Source organism: Ovis canadensis, chromosome 16 (genome assembly GCF_042477335.2).
Source record: "Ovis canadensis isolate MfBH-ARS-UI-01 breed Bighorn chromosome 16, ARS-UI_OviCan_v2, whole genome shotgun sequence".
Classification (NCBI taxonomy): domain Eukaryota; kingdom Metazoa; phylum Chordata; class Mammalia; order Artiodactyla; family Bovidae; genus Ovis; species Ovis canadensis.
In genome coordinates, this window is record NC_091260.1 from 52,930,500 (window position 1) to 52,942,748 (window position 12,249).

Sequence of the window (12,249 nt, forward strand, 5' to 3'; positions counted from 1 at the left end):
CTTCCAATGAGTCAACTCTTCGCATGAGGTGGCCAAAGTACTGGAGTTTCAGGTTTAGCATCATTCCTTCCAAAGAAATCCCAGGGCTGATCTCCTCAGTCAGTCCTAAAGGAAATGAACCCTGAATATTCATTGGAAGGACTGATGCTGAAGCCGAAGCTCCAATACTTTGGCCACCTGATGTGAAGAACTGACTCACTGGAAAAGACCTTGATGCTGGAAATGATTGAAGGCAGGAGAAGGGGATGATAGAGGATGAGATGGTTGGATGGCATCACTGACTTGATGGACATAAATTTGAGCAATCTCTTGGAGTTGGTGATGGACAGGGAAGCCTGGTGTGCTGTAGTCCGTGGGGTCACAAAGAGTCAAACATGACTGAGTGACTGAATTGAACTGAACTAAGGAAGTTCACCTTAAAATGAATCTATGTGGACCTTAAGTGTGGTGTTAGTTTTTTTTCTAGGGCTTCAGTGGTGTCTCCCAAGCTACCCAGGGTAGAATTTGCTAGGCAAATGGGAAATGGGAAATCACATGAATGTTACTGAATTGGAAAATACAGATTGGAATATTTTCTTACCTTTTCTTCTGTTTAGTCATTCATGTTTTTAAAATTAGAGTTCAGGTCCTTTGGATCAGTAAGTAGTTGGAAACCATCTCCCCCTTCATGGACCTCACATGAAAGTGCTAAATATCAGCGATGGAGTAACCCAACTAGGGAGAAGAGCTGTGTCCTTGTGGGCTGAGGTTCATTCTCAGCAATGTTTTGGCCAGGCTGTGGACTTCGGTCTTCATGTGTCCGCAGCAAGGACATATCCGCAAGGCATCCTCTGGTTGAGAGTCAGCTGTTAGTTTCCAGCAGTGCAGGGCTTGGGGTCTCGTTATGTTACAACAAAATTTTTACACGTGAGTCTTTACTCTTTTAAACCTTTAGCTCTAGTTGAGACAAGGAGTTCATTTCAGCAGGAATTTGGCTGAGCAATGAATTGTATGCTTGCTAAGGAAAGATATAAGCATCTGAATGCAGAGTTCCAAAGAACAGCAAGAAGAGATAAGAAAGCCTTCCTCAGGGATCAATGCACAGAAATAGAGGGAAACAACCGAATGGGGAAGACTAGAGATCTCTTCAAGAAAATTAGAGATATCAAGGGAACATTTCATTAAAAGATGGGCTCGATAAAGGACAGAAGTGGTATGGACCTAACTGAAGCAGAAGATATTAAGAAGAGGTGGCAAGAATTCACAGAAGAACTATACAGAAAAGATCTTCACGACCAAGATAATCACGATGGTGTGATCACTCACCTAGACCCAGACATCCTGGAATGTGAAGTCAAGTGGGCCTTAGAAAGCATCACTATGAACAAAGCTAGTGGAAGTGATGGAATTCCAGTTGAGCTATTTCAAATCCTGAAAGATGACGCTGTGAAACTGCTGCACTCAACATGCCAGCAAATTTGGAAAATAGCAGTGGCCACAGGACTGGAAAAGGTCAGTTTTCATTCCAATTCCAAAGAAAGGCAATGCCAAAGAATGCTCAAACTACCTCACAATTGCACTCATCTCACACGCTAGTAAAGTAATGCTCAAAATTCTCCAAGCCAGGCTTTAGCAATACGTGAACCATGAACTTCCTGATGTTCAAGCTGGTTTTAGAAAAGGCAGAGGATCCAGAGATCAAATTGCCAACATCCGCTGGATCATGGAAAAAGCAAGAGAGCTCCAGAAAAACATCTATTTCTGCTTTATTGACTATGCCAAAGCCTTTGACTGTGTGGATCACAATAAACTGTGGGAAATTCTGAAAGAGATGGGAATACCAGACCACCTAACCTGCCTCTTGAGAAATATGTATGCAGGTCAGGAAGCAACAGTTAGAACTGGACATGGAACAACAGCTGGTTCCAAATAGGAAAAGGAGTACGTCAAGGCTGTATATTGTCACCCTGCTTATTGAACTTATATGCAGAGTGCATCATGAGAAACGCTGGGCTGGAAGAAGCACAAGCTGGAATCAAGATTGCCGGGAGAAATAGCAATAACCTCAGATATGCAGATGACACCACCCTCATGGCAGAAAGTGAAGAGGAACTAAAAAGCCTCTTGATGAAAGTGAAAGAGGAGAGTGAAAAAGTTGGCTTAAAGCTCAACATTCAGAAAACGAAGATCATGGCATCTGGTCCCATCACTTCATGGGAAATAGATGGGGAAACAGTGGAAACAGTGTCAGACTTTATTTTTTGGGGCTCCAAAATCACTGCAGATGGTGACTGCAGCCATGAAGTTAAAAGATGCTTACTCCTTGGAAGAAAAGTTATGACCAACCTAGATAGCGTATTCAAAAGCAGAGATTACTTTGCCAACAAAGGTCCGTCTAGTCAAAGCTATGGTTTTCCCAGTGGTCATGTATGGATGTGAGAGTTGGACTGTGAAGAAGGCTGAGCACTGAAGAATTGATGCTTTTGAACTGTGGTGTTGGAGAAGACTCTTGAGAGTCCCTTGGACTGCAAGGAGATCCAACCAGTCCATTCTGAAGGAGATCAGCCCTGGGATTTCTTTGGAAAGAATGATGCTGAAGCTGAAACTCCAGTACTTGGCCACCTCATGTGAAGAGTGGACTCATTGGAAAAGACTCTGATGCTGGAGGGATTGGGGGCAGGGGAAGAATGGGACGACAGAGAATGAGATGGCTGGATGGCATCACTGACTGGATGGACGCGAGTCTGAGTGAACTCTGGGAGTTGGTGATGGACAGGGAGGCCTGGCGTGCTGCAATTCATGGGGTCACAAAGAGTTGGACACGACTAACAACTGAACTGACTGATTGACTAAGTTGCTTCAGTTGTGTTAGACTCTTTGTGACCGTATGGACTGTAGCCCACCAGGCTCCCTCTGTCCAAGGGATTCTCCAGGCAAGAATACTGGAATGGGTTGCCATGCCCTCCTCCAAGGGATCTTCCTGATCCAGGAATTAAACTGGGGTCTCTTACGTCTCCTGCATTGGCAGATGAGTTCTTTACCACTGAGTTACTGAGGAAGCCCCCAGATTTGTGTCTACCAGACATTAAAACATCTGTGTAAGTGAGTTTGGTCAGGCCAGACTTACGTAGTTCCTACATATTATGATATTATAATGAAGTATTCCATGGTATTGTGAGCCCTCCAGGAGGGGCAACATGGAAGTTTCATGAAAAAGGAATCTCTGACTCTATTAAAAGATAAATTGAGGCACACTAATAGTTTATCTGAACAAAAATTGATTCACACAAGGCTGTGGCAAACCAGAAGTGGTTAGGTGGACTCCACTGACTGGAGCTACAGAAAGACTTTTATAAAGAAAAGGTAGAAGCAAAGTAAGGAAATTGTTGACAGGCTGTAGATTAAAGCCTAGTTGATTATTTCTGATTGGTTGTCCTTTTGTTGTTCAGTCATTCATTCGTGTCCAACCATTTGCAACTCCATGGACTGCAGCATGTCGGGCTTCCCTGTCCTTCACCATCTCCCAGAGTTTGCTCAAACTAATGTCTATTGAGTCAATGATGCTATCCAACCATATCATCCTCTGTCGCTCCCTTCTCCTCCTGCCTTCAATCTTTCCCAGTATCAGGGTCTTTTCCAATGAGTTGACTCTTTCCATCAAATGGCCAAAGGTATTGAAGCTTCAGCTTCAGCATCAGTCCTTCCAATAAATATTCAGGTCTGATTTCCTTTTTAGGATTGACTGGTTTGATCTCCTTGCAGTCCAAGGGACTCTCAAGAGTCTTCTCCAGTACCACAGCCCAAAAGCATCGTTCTTCTGCGCTCAGCTTTCTTTATGGTCCACCTCTCACGTCCATACATGATTACTGGAGAAACCATACATTTGGTTGTTCTTAGTGTTTTACTTTGGAACCTTGAGGCATTTACAGGCTTAGATTTTGGTTTCTTAAGTAAGTCATCACCACATTAGAGCCACATCTGTCCGATGTCCTCCTTGTTTAATTACCACTCTTAACAAACAAGATGTTTTTCTGAAATGTTCATGACCCATCACTATAGTCATTCCTGCCTACTGTTCTAATCTGAGGAAATCATATTGAAGTGTTACTTCCCTTGGTCAATGAGGTATGACATCTCTCTCCCTTCTTCTTGGCCTGAAATTTCTTTCCTACTCAGAATCTCTAGACAGACAGCAGAGACTGGGTCATTGCCTCAAGCAGTAGCCCACAGCAAGTTCTCCGGCGGTCCGCTGGTTGGGACTCTGCACTTTCACTGCGGAGGGCACTTGTTCAAGCCCTGGTCAGGGAAACGTGCTGTGTGCTGCGCTCAGCCGTATCTGACTCTTTTCTGACCCCAAGGACTGTTGCTGCCAGGCTTCTCTGTCCGAGAGATTTTTCCAGGCAAGAATATTGGGGTGTCTTGCATTTCTTCCTCCAAGGGATCTTCCCGACCCAGGGATCGAACCGGCGTCCCCTGCGTCTCCTGCATTGCAGGTGGATTCTTTTTGACCGCTGCGCCACTGGGTGAGCCTGCACCAGTGGACGCAGGGCCTCTTGGAATCCTTCTGAAGACAGGCAAGCTGCACTCGCAGAAGGCCATGTGTGCTTGAGCTTCATTTTGTTCTGCCGCTACACAGGTTCTACATGTCCCTCAGGCCGTATTGGACCCTGGGAACTTTCTACCTTGCCACATTGTCTGCCAGATTCATACTCTCCACCTTGAATGTTCATTGAAGTAAATGAGCTCTTTGCCAAATGACAGGACTGCCGGCAATTTGTTCTTCAGAACACTCTTGAATGGCAATTTTAAACAGATTCCACAAGCTGCAAGGCGCCCTCCGCCCTCCCCCCAAGTTACCGATTACTGTCTTTGGACCGATAATGTTGTCAGGGAGGAGGAGCCTCTTTAGTCTGTTTGTATCCATCAGTCCTGAAGCACGATGATCTTACAGAATCCCAAGGCCTCGGGCCACCATCCTCAGAAGGTAAGATACAGGTAAGGTTCCAAAAAGGAGTTCTGAGAAGCCTGAGAATAAACACTTGGGAAGGCAGTTCTGACTGACGGGGTGGCTCTCACACCTGTTGGACTGAATATGAGAATATCGGGACAGACTGGTACCTCAACACTCTGACAAATCCCACAAACAAACCACTGGCCCTTTTCCACCAGAACCAACATTTTAGTGTGTGTAGTGCTCTTGCCTGGAAAATCCCATGGACGGAGGAGCCTGGTGGGCTCCAGTCCATGGGGTCACCAAGAGTCAGACACGACTGAGTGACTTCCCTTTCACTTTTCACTTTCATGCGTTGGAGAAGGACATGGCAACCCACTCCAGTGTTCTTGCTTGGAGAATCCCAAGGACGGGGGAGCCTGGTGGGCTGCCGTCTGTGGGGTCGCACAGAGTCAGACATGACTGAAGCGACTTAGCGGCAGCAGCAGCAGCAGCAGCAGCAGCAGCAGCAGCAGCAGCAGCAGCAGCAGCAGCTCTCCTATCACCATGCTCTCAAACCCTGCCTGTTTTCCTTAAAGAAACTAACAGAGGGCGCTGTCACCCAACGGTAACTACATTAGAGTGCCGCCAAACCATTTTCCAATCCAGTAAATCGTCTCCTCCCACTCCAGTTTATGAAAATTCATCTCTTTTGAGCAATTCCAGACTGAATTCATTTTTTTCAGCTTTCTGCTCAGCTGTGGTGGAGATGTTTGTTTACAACAGTATCTTTGCCGAACATATGCTGTATGGTTTGGGTAATTCGACATCCTGGTGGAGCCCAAAGAAACACAGAAGATGACAGTTTGGGCAGCGTGATTTTGTTGCACACAGACAGAATGAGCGTCATTCTTGTGTTTAGGAGGCCAAGACTGCGAACACTGCAAAGATGCAAAGGGAATTTGGGTAATGAAGGAGGTGGAACAGGAAGGGCTGCACATCCTAAACAATGAAGTGGGCTCACACACACACATTGGATTTTCAGTTGGTCAAAATGAGCAGGGGTTTTTGGTTCACAAGCGTTTCCCCAGGGCCTGGCATCCCTGCCTGCCACATATTAATGCCTATAAATACCTTTGAATCATAACTAATATATTCAATGTCAGAATTTGTTGAGAAGTTCAGTCCACTGGCTGTTTAGTTTATGAGGTGCTAAATAACCATTTTAACTGACTTAAAAAAAACTCAGCTAAATGAATCAGCCCTTTGTTTGAAGATCACAGGGACAAAGTCAGTAAACATATTGAGCAAACACTGCCCTCTAACCCTCAGCTCTCCTCCACCCCCCCATTCTCCTTACTTGACTTTCTTCCCCACAGAGACCCTTGCAGATGGGTTACTGTGAGCCTGGCCTTGAGGGGACTGAAGCCATGCCAGTGCTTTCCCCAGTGGCCAGTGGGGGGACGCTCACTCTGCTCCTCTAATCTCTGCCTCCTGCCCTTCACATCCAGGACAGATCCCCCAGGAAGCAGCAAGAGAGATCTCTTCCCTCCTCTGCCTGGAACCCATCACTTCATCTTGTAACAGTGCTCAGACCCCAGAGGGGAGCGTGGGCACATCACTGAGCCCATGGGAACCTAGTGCTATCATCGTGATCTGGTTTTGTCATCCGGACCTGAGACCTGAGCCTAGGAACTCTGTCTTCCCTTTCATCTCCAGCTTTCTGTTTCTCAGACCCACACACCTGGGGCGGGGCAGGAGGTAGCAGTCTGTTCCTGAGTGTGGGGCAAAGGTCCCCAAAGCCCGGGCCTGGCCTGCAGCAGCTTCACCTGGGAATTAATAGAAACGCAAGTTCCCGCTCTCCTTAGACCTTTGGGGCTGTGGACACTCGGGCTATAATTGAACAGCACCTGGGGATTCTGATCCCCGTGAAACTGAACCCCTGTCCTGCAATTGTGTGGAGAGGAAGGGGTCAAGAGATAGAGGAGCTTGGGGCCCCTGAGGCTGGAGGAGGGGGGTCAGGGTGGGGCTGGAGGCTGGGAAATGAAAAGCACATGGAATTCCTGGGTGGCTAAGAGCACAGGCTCTCATCTGACTGCTTGAATCCCAGCCCTGCCACCTACTGTGTGTGTGTGTGTGTGTGTGTGTGTGTGTGTGTGTGTGTGTGTGAGTGACCTGAGTAGGAGGCTTGGACTCTCTCTCTGTGCTTCTGTCTCTAAAATTCTAATACAGCCAGTAGTAGGACCATAGCAGATGCAGCTCTAGTGCCACCCCTTAATCCCTTCAGGATACCCCTCCCTGAGGTCTTTGCTCTTTCTGGATGTCAAAGCCAGCTCTCCACATCTAAGCACCCTGTCCTCATCCGCTAACAGGACAGCAGCCCCCGAACAATGACTGCTCAGGTGGGTGTGTCCAAACCCCGGCCCCCTTGGCCCATTGTGACTGTGTGTCCCATGCAGATTCTACCCTTTCCTCAGCAGGGATAAGCTCCAGTTACCTCAGTGAGCGGTACGTGTGTCTCACCCCTCACATTCCAGCTTTTCTCAGCTTGCTTTCCAAGACCCCCTTCCGAACAAACAGCCTCCTCTTGAGTTCTCCCCTCAAGGTCTCCTTTGGAAGAACCCGAGCCAAACCAAGAGCTCTCCCTCTATGGTTGATTGAGGTTAATGCAATCAGCTTTGAGAACCATGCTCCACACACAGTAGGCGCTCCATAAAGGCCTGCCATTGTTGTGAGTACCTGAGCACTGAGTGTGGAGTCAGGACACCTGATTCCAGTCTTGCTTTGCACCAGCCAGTGAGGGAAGCCCGAGGAAGCCAGTTATCCGCCGCCCCCCACCCCTCAACCCTGAGGGTCAGTTTCTACCCTATCAGGGCTATTTGGAGAATAAAACAGAAGAGCTCAGCAGGCAGTTTGCAAACTGTGAAGGGAAACACCAAAGTGAAAGGTAAGAGGAAACAAAGGCTGAGGAAACTCACCCAGCTCAGCTCCATCTTCCCTGGATCCTGGAACCAGGACTGCCTCGGGCCCAGAAAGAACTCTCCCGAACCAGTGTCCACCGTCTGTGGGGGCGGGGATCCAGAGGAGTGCTGAGCACTGCTGAAAATCGGGCCTTTTGGTCCACCCTGTACTGAGCACTTGGGGCTGAGTCTCAGGCGTCATGAGGATTTTATTTCAAGGTATTTAAAATGAGTCTATTAGAAACAGGAGCAATTCCAAATGGGGTCTGAAAACAGAGTCACATTCCAATATTTATCTTTTACAGACTAAATGTTTGTTAACAGGAAAAATGTGAAGAGCCAGCTCATTTAAAAAGACCCTGATGCTGGGAAAGATTGATGGCAGGAGGAGAAGGGGACAACAGAGGATGAGATGTTAGGAGGGCATCACCAACTTAATGGACATGAATTTGAGCAAACTCCAGGAGAAGGTGAAGGACAGGGAAGCCTGGCATGCTGCAGTTAATGGGGTCACAAAGAATTGGACATGACTTAGCACCTGAACAACAAAAGGAAAAGTGCAAGGCAGCATGAGAGTGCCATCAGCACGGCAATTAAACTACCTATGGGTCATTTTTAACGCACAGTGCGGGACGGGAGGAGTGGTCCAGGGCAAGGCTTGGAAATCGTCTGCCCTGAACCATGTGGATTTTGTTGAAGAACCCGCAACCTTAATTGGCCAGGATATCAGAGGCCCAAGTCCTTGGCCCTACGTACTCCGCCTGAGCAGGGAAGGCTGTTTTGAAATTGGGGATGTCGGAAGGGCTTTCTGGGGGTCCTATGGAGTGAGGACTGCAGGGGAGAGACAGAGAATTTATTTGGACATAAGAGCAGCAAGCAGACCGGGGCCCTGAAGGGCTGAAAAAAAGACCTAGGAAATGGTGACGAAAACATGAAAGGAACTAACAGATATTTTTAAGGGAAACACTCTTGGTTTTTTGTGTTTTTTCACCTCTGTGAAATAACAGAAACACAACCAGAATTATTAATAGTAGAGGGCCATTTTTAAAGAAAGAATACGAGGAGTTCATCTCCAACTTCCAGAAGCTTCCAGCAACTGGTGACTTCTGTCAGGTGACTGCTTCACTGACCTGGAGGAAAAACAAGTTTTACTCAGGCAGGCAGCTTGCCAAGGACTGTTCCTCCAGCCAGGCATGGTTGTCTTTTTCTCCCCAAGCGTGTTTTCCCTCAAACTGTCCAGGCAAAGGCCAGTAGGAGATGACATGTCCCAGGGTGGTGAGTGTTGCTGACAAATGTCGTGTCCCCTCAGACTTCATCCTGTAGGGTGGGAAAATGCTGAGGTGTCCAAGATGCTGTGACGCTGGAGGGGAGACTTGTCTGGACTTGAAGACCCCGACTCTTCAAGTTTAAAGTGCCAGGAGGGGTCCCAGGAGGGACAAAGGGCCCCTGGAAGGTTAGCTAGGTCCACTCCTCTCTGACATACTGCTGTACTCACCACCAGGGAGGGGTCAGGCCGGTTGCTTTACCTCAAAGACCTCAGTGTGACCAACTGAAAAGTAGTAATAACATGGCGGGGACCAGCTCCCAGACAGGCTTCAGTTTGAGAAGAGGTGGGTGCTGGGAGTTGGGGAAGCAAGTGGCCCAGTGGAGAGAAGCCAGCCTCCTGGTGATGGCTGAGGGTGCTGGGCCTTTGGGGAGTTTCTGAGAATGGTGGGGGCCTGTGCCTTGTGAGCATACAGCTTGCAAGGCCAAGTATGGGATTTCCGCAGGGCTCAACCACGGAAACAAGAGAAGGAAGCTAAGAGCCGTGGCCTAGAGACTGAGGCAAAACATTCCTGCTTCTTCACTTAGCTCAGAAGAAATGGAGCTGCATGTCTTCAAATGGAGTCACCCCTCAGGCTGACTAGGAAAGAACGGTATCTAGAGTTCCTCTTTCCAAATGTTGGCTCTTTGGATTCTTCTTGTCCGACTCTAGAGAGGAAAGACACCCCCAAAGGTGACTGGGTTTACGTTTCTCATCACCTGTGTATGCACGCTACAGCACCAACCCAGGCTTGCGGAGTTTAGCGCTTGGGAAGCTTGGAGAGCCATCTTTAAGAAAAACAGTACAAGACTATGAATACACAAGGAGGTGTGGAAGTGACTGTTTATTCAGAACAAGAGCAGAAATAACGACAAATGACAAAATTTCAACAGTGGACTGTATTAGATTCCTGTGGCTGCCTTAACAGATTACCCCACACTTAGTGCCTGGAAAATCCCATGGACAGAGGAGCCTGGTAGGCTGCAGTCCATGGGGTTGCGAAGAGTCAGACACGACTGTAGGGAACAAGGTATAAAGAAGATTGAGAAGTGCTTGCAAACGACTCTCAACCAGGGCTGAACATTCTTGCAAACGAGATGTTCAGCTAAGAATCCTGTTTGTTCCCGTGGGAAAAGAACATTTCTTGCACACAAGGATGTTTCTCTGATTCCTCAAAAGGAACAGACCCTGGGACAAAACGGATTCTAAGTTGATAAGGAAGTTCCCCAAAACAAAGTCTTAGCTGCAGTAAATAAGTCAAGGTAAAGGTTATCTCGCCCTGCGCCTGCGCACTATATAGTCTCTGAATCATAGTGCTTGGCAGCTTGCCCTGTAGGTTGTTGTGCAAGGGATATAAAATAAAGCAGCTGTAAGAAGCAAGTGTTAAAAATATAAAGATTTAAACCACTCTGCAGTGTTGGTGTTTCATTCCGTCGCCGGCACACGACTGAGCAACTTCCCTTTCACTTTTCACTTTCATGCATTGGAGAAGGAAACGGCAACCCACTCCAGTGTTCTTGCCTGGAGAATCCCAGGGATGGGGGAGCCTGGTGGGCTGCCATCTATGGGGTCACACAGAGTCGGACACGACTGAAGTGACTTAGCAGCAGCAGTGACTTAAGGGAAATCGATTCTCTTCTGGTCCTGGAGGTCAGAAGTTGGAAACCAAGCTGCCAGTGAGGCCACACCCCCTTCCTCCCAGCGGCTCTAGGGGAGAACACTTTCCTGCCTGCTCCAGCTTCTGGGAGCTCGCGCAGCAGGCCTTGGCTTCCCTGGGTTGAGGCTGCATCGCTCCAGTGTCTGCCCCTGTGGTCACTTTGCCTCCTTTTCTTCTGTTTTGGCTCCTCTTTGTATCTCTCATGAGGACACTTATCAGTTGATTCAGGGCTCACTTGGATAATCGATCTCAATACCCTAACTTAACTATACCTGCAGGGACCCTTTTTTCCAAATAAGGTAAGTTTCATGGGTTCCAGGGAATAGGATGTGGACCTATCTTTTTGGAGGCTACTGTTCAACTCAAAAGACTGACAAATAACATAAACCTGACAAACATCAGGAAGATAATATTGCATTTTTATTAAATAACCATCTGACACTTCTGAATGCTTTTTCCAAGCTTTTTTGGCTGTGTACTCTTTGACTGCCTCTCCATGTGACGATAATCTTATAATAATTTCATTTTCTGTACAGACAATAGAAAGAAGTTCCTTTTACTCCATCATGATTTATTTAAGTATACATATTATGATTGAAAATTTGGATGCATAGAGTATGTGATTCCACACACTTACTGCTTCTGAGACTGCTATAGGGTTGTGTACACATACACAGGAATTCTGATGAATTTTATTTCATGTGATTCCTATCTAAAGAGGAAAAGAAAATCTAAGGTGCCATATTTGTTTCCAAGGGCTGACGTAGTAAAGTAGCACAGGTTGGATGGCTTAAAATAGCAGGAATATATTCTTTCACAGGTCTGGAGGCCAGAAGTCCAAAATCAAGCTGTGGACAGGGCCATGCTCCATCTGAGACTCTGGGAAGAACCCTTTTCTCCCTTCTGTAGCTTCCAGTGTTGCTGTCAGTACTTGGCTTTCCTTGGCCTTCCTTGGTTTGCAGCTGCATAATTGCAGTCTCATCCTCTGTCATCACCTGGCATTTTCCAGTGTGGCTGTTTTATAAGGCCATCAATCATTGGGTTAGAGTCCACCCTACTCCAACTCCAACAGTTGTTGGAGTATATGTAAGTATGAATCATTTATGAATTACATGTGAACCATATGTAAGTATGAATTTATTTTAACTGGTATTTAATTATATCTGTCTTGAAATAAAATTTATATTTAAGGCAAGAAGAGAATAATTTGAACATAGGTTTTTTTTCTTTGCCTATTTCAGCCTCTTCCCTCCCCTCTAGTGTTCATTGTACATCTGGGTCATGCATTAACCAGACCTCCCCAACAGAAGAAATATCTGCTCAACCATAAAGCTCAATTTCTCTTCTTTTGGCTTCGTAACTCCTTGGAAGATAATTTTCTTTCTTGGTCCTGTAAGGGGTCATAATGACCCACCATTCT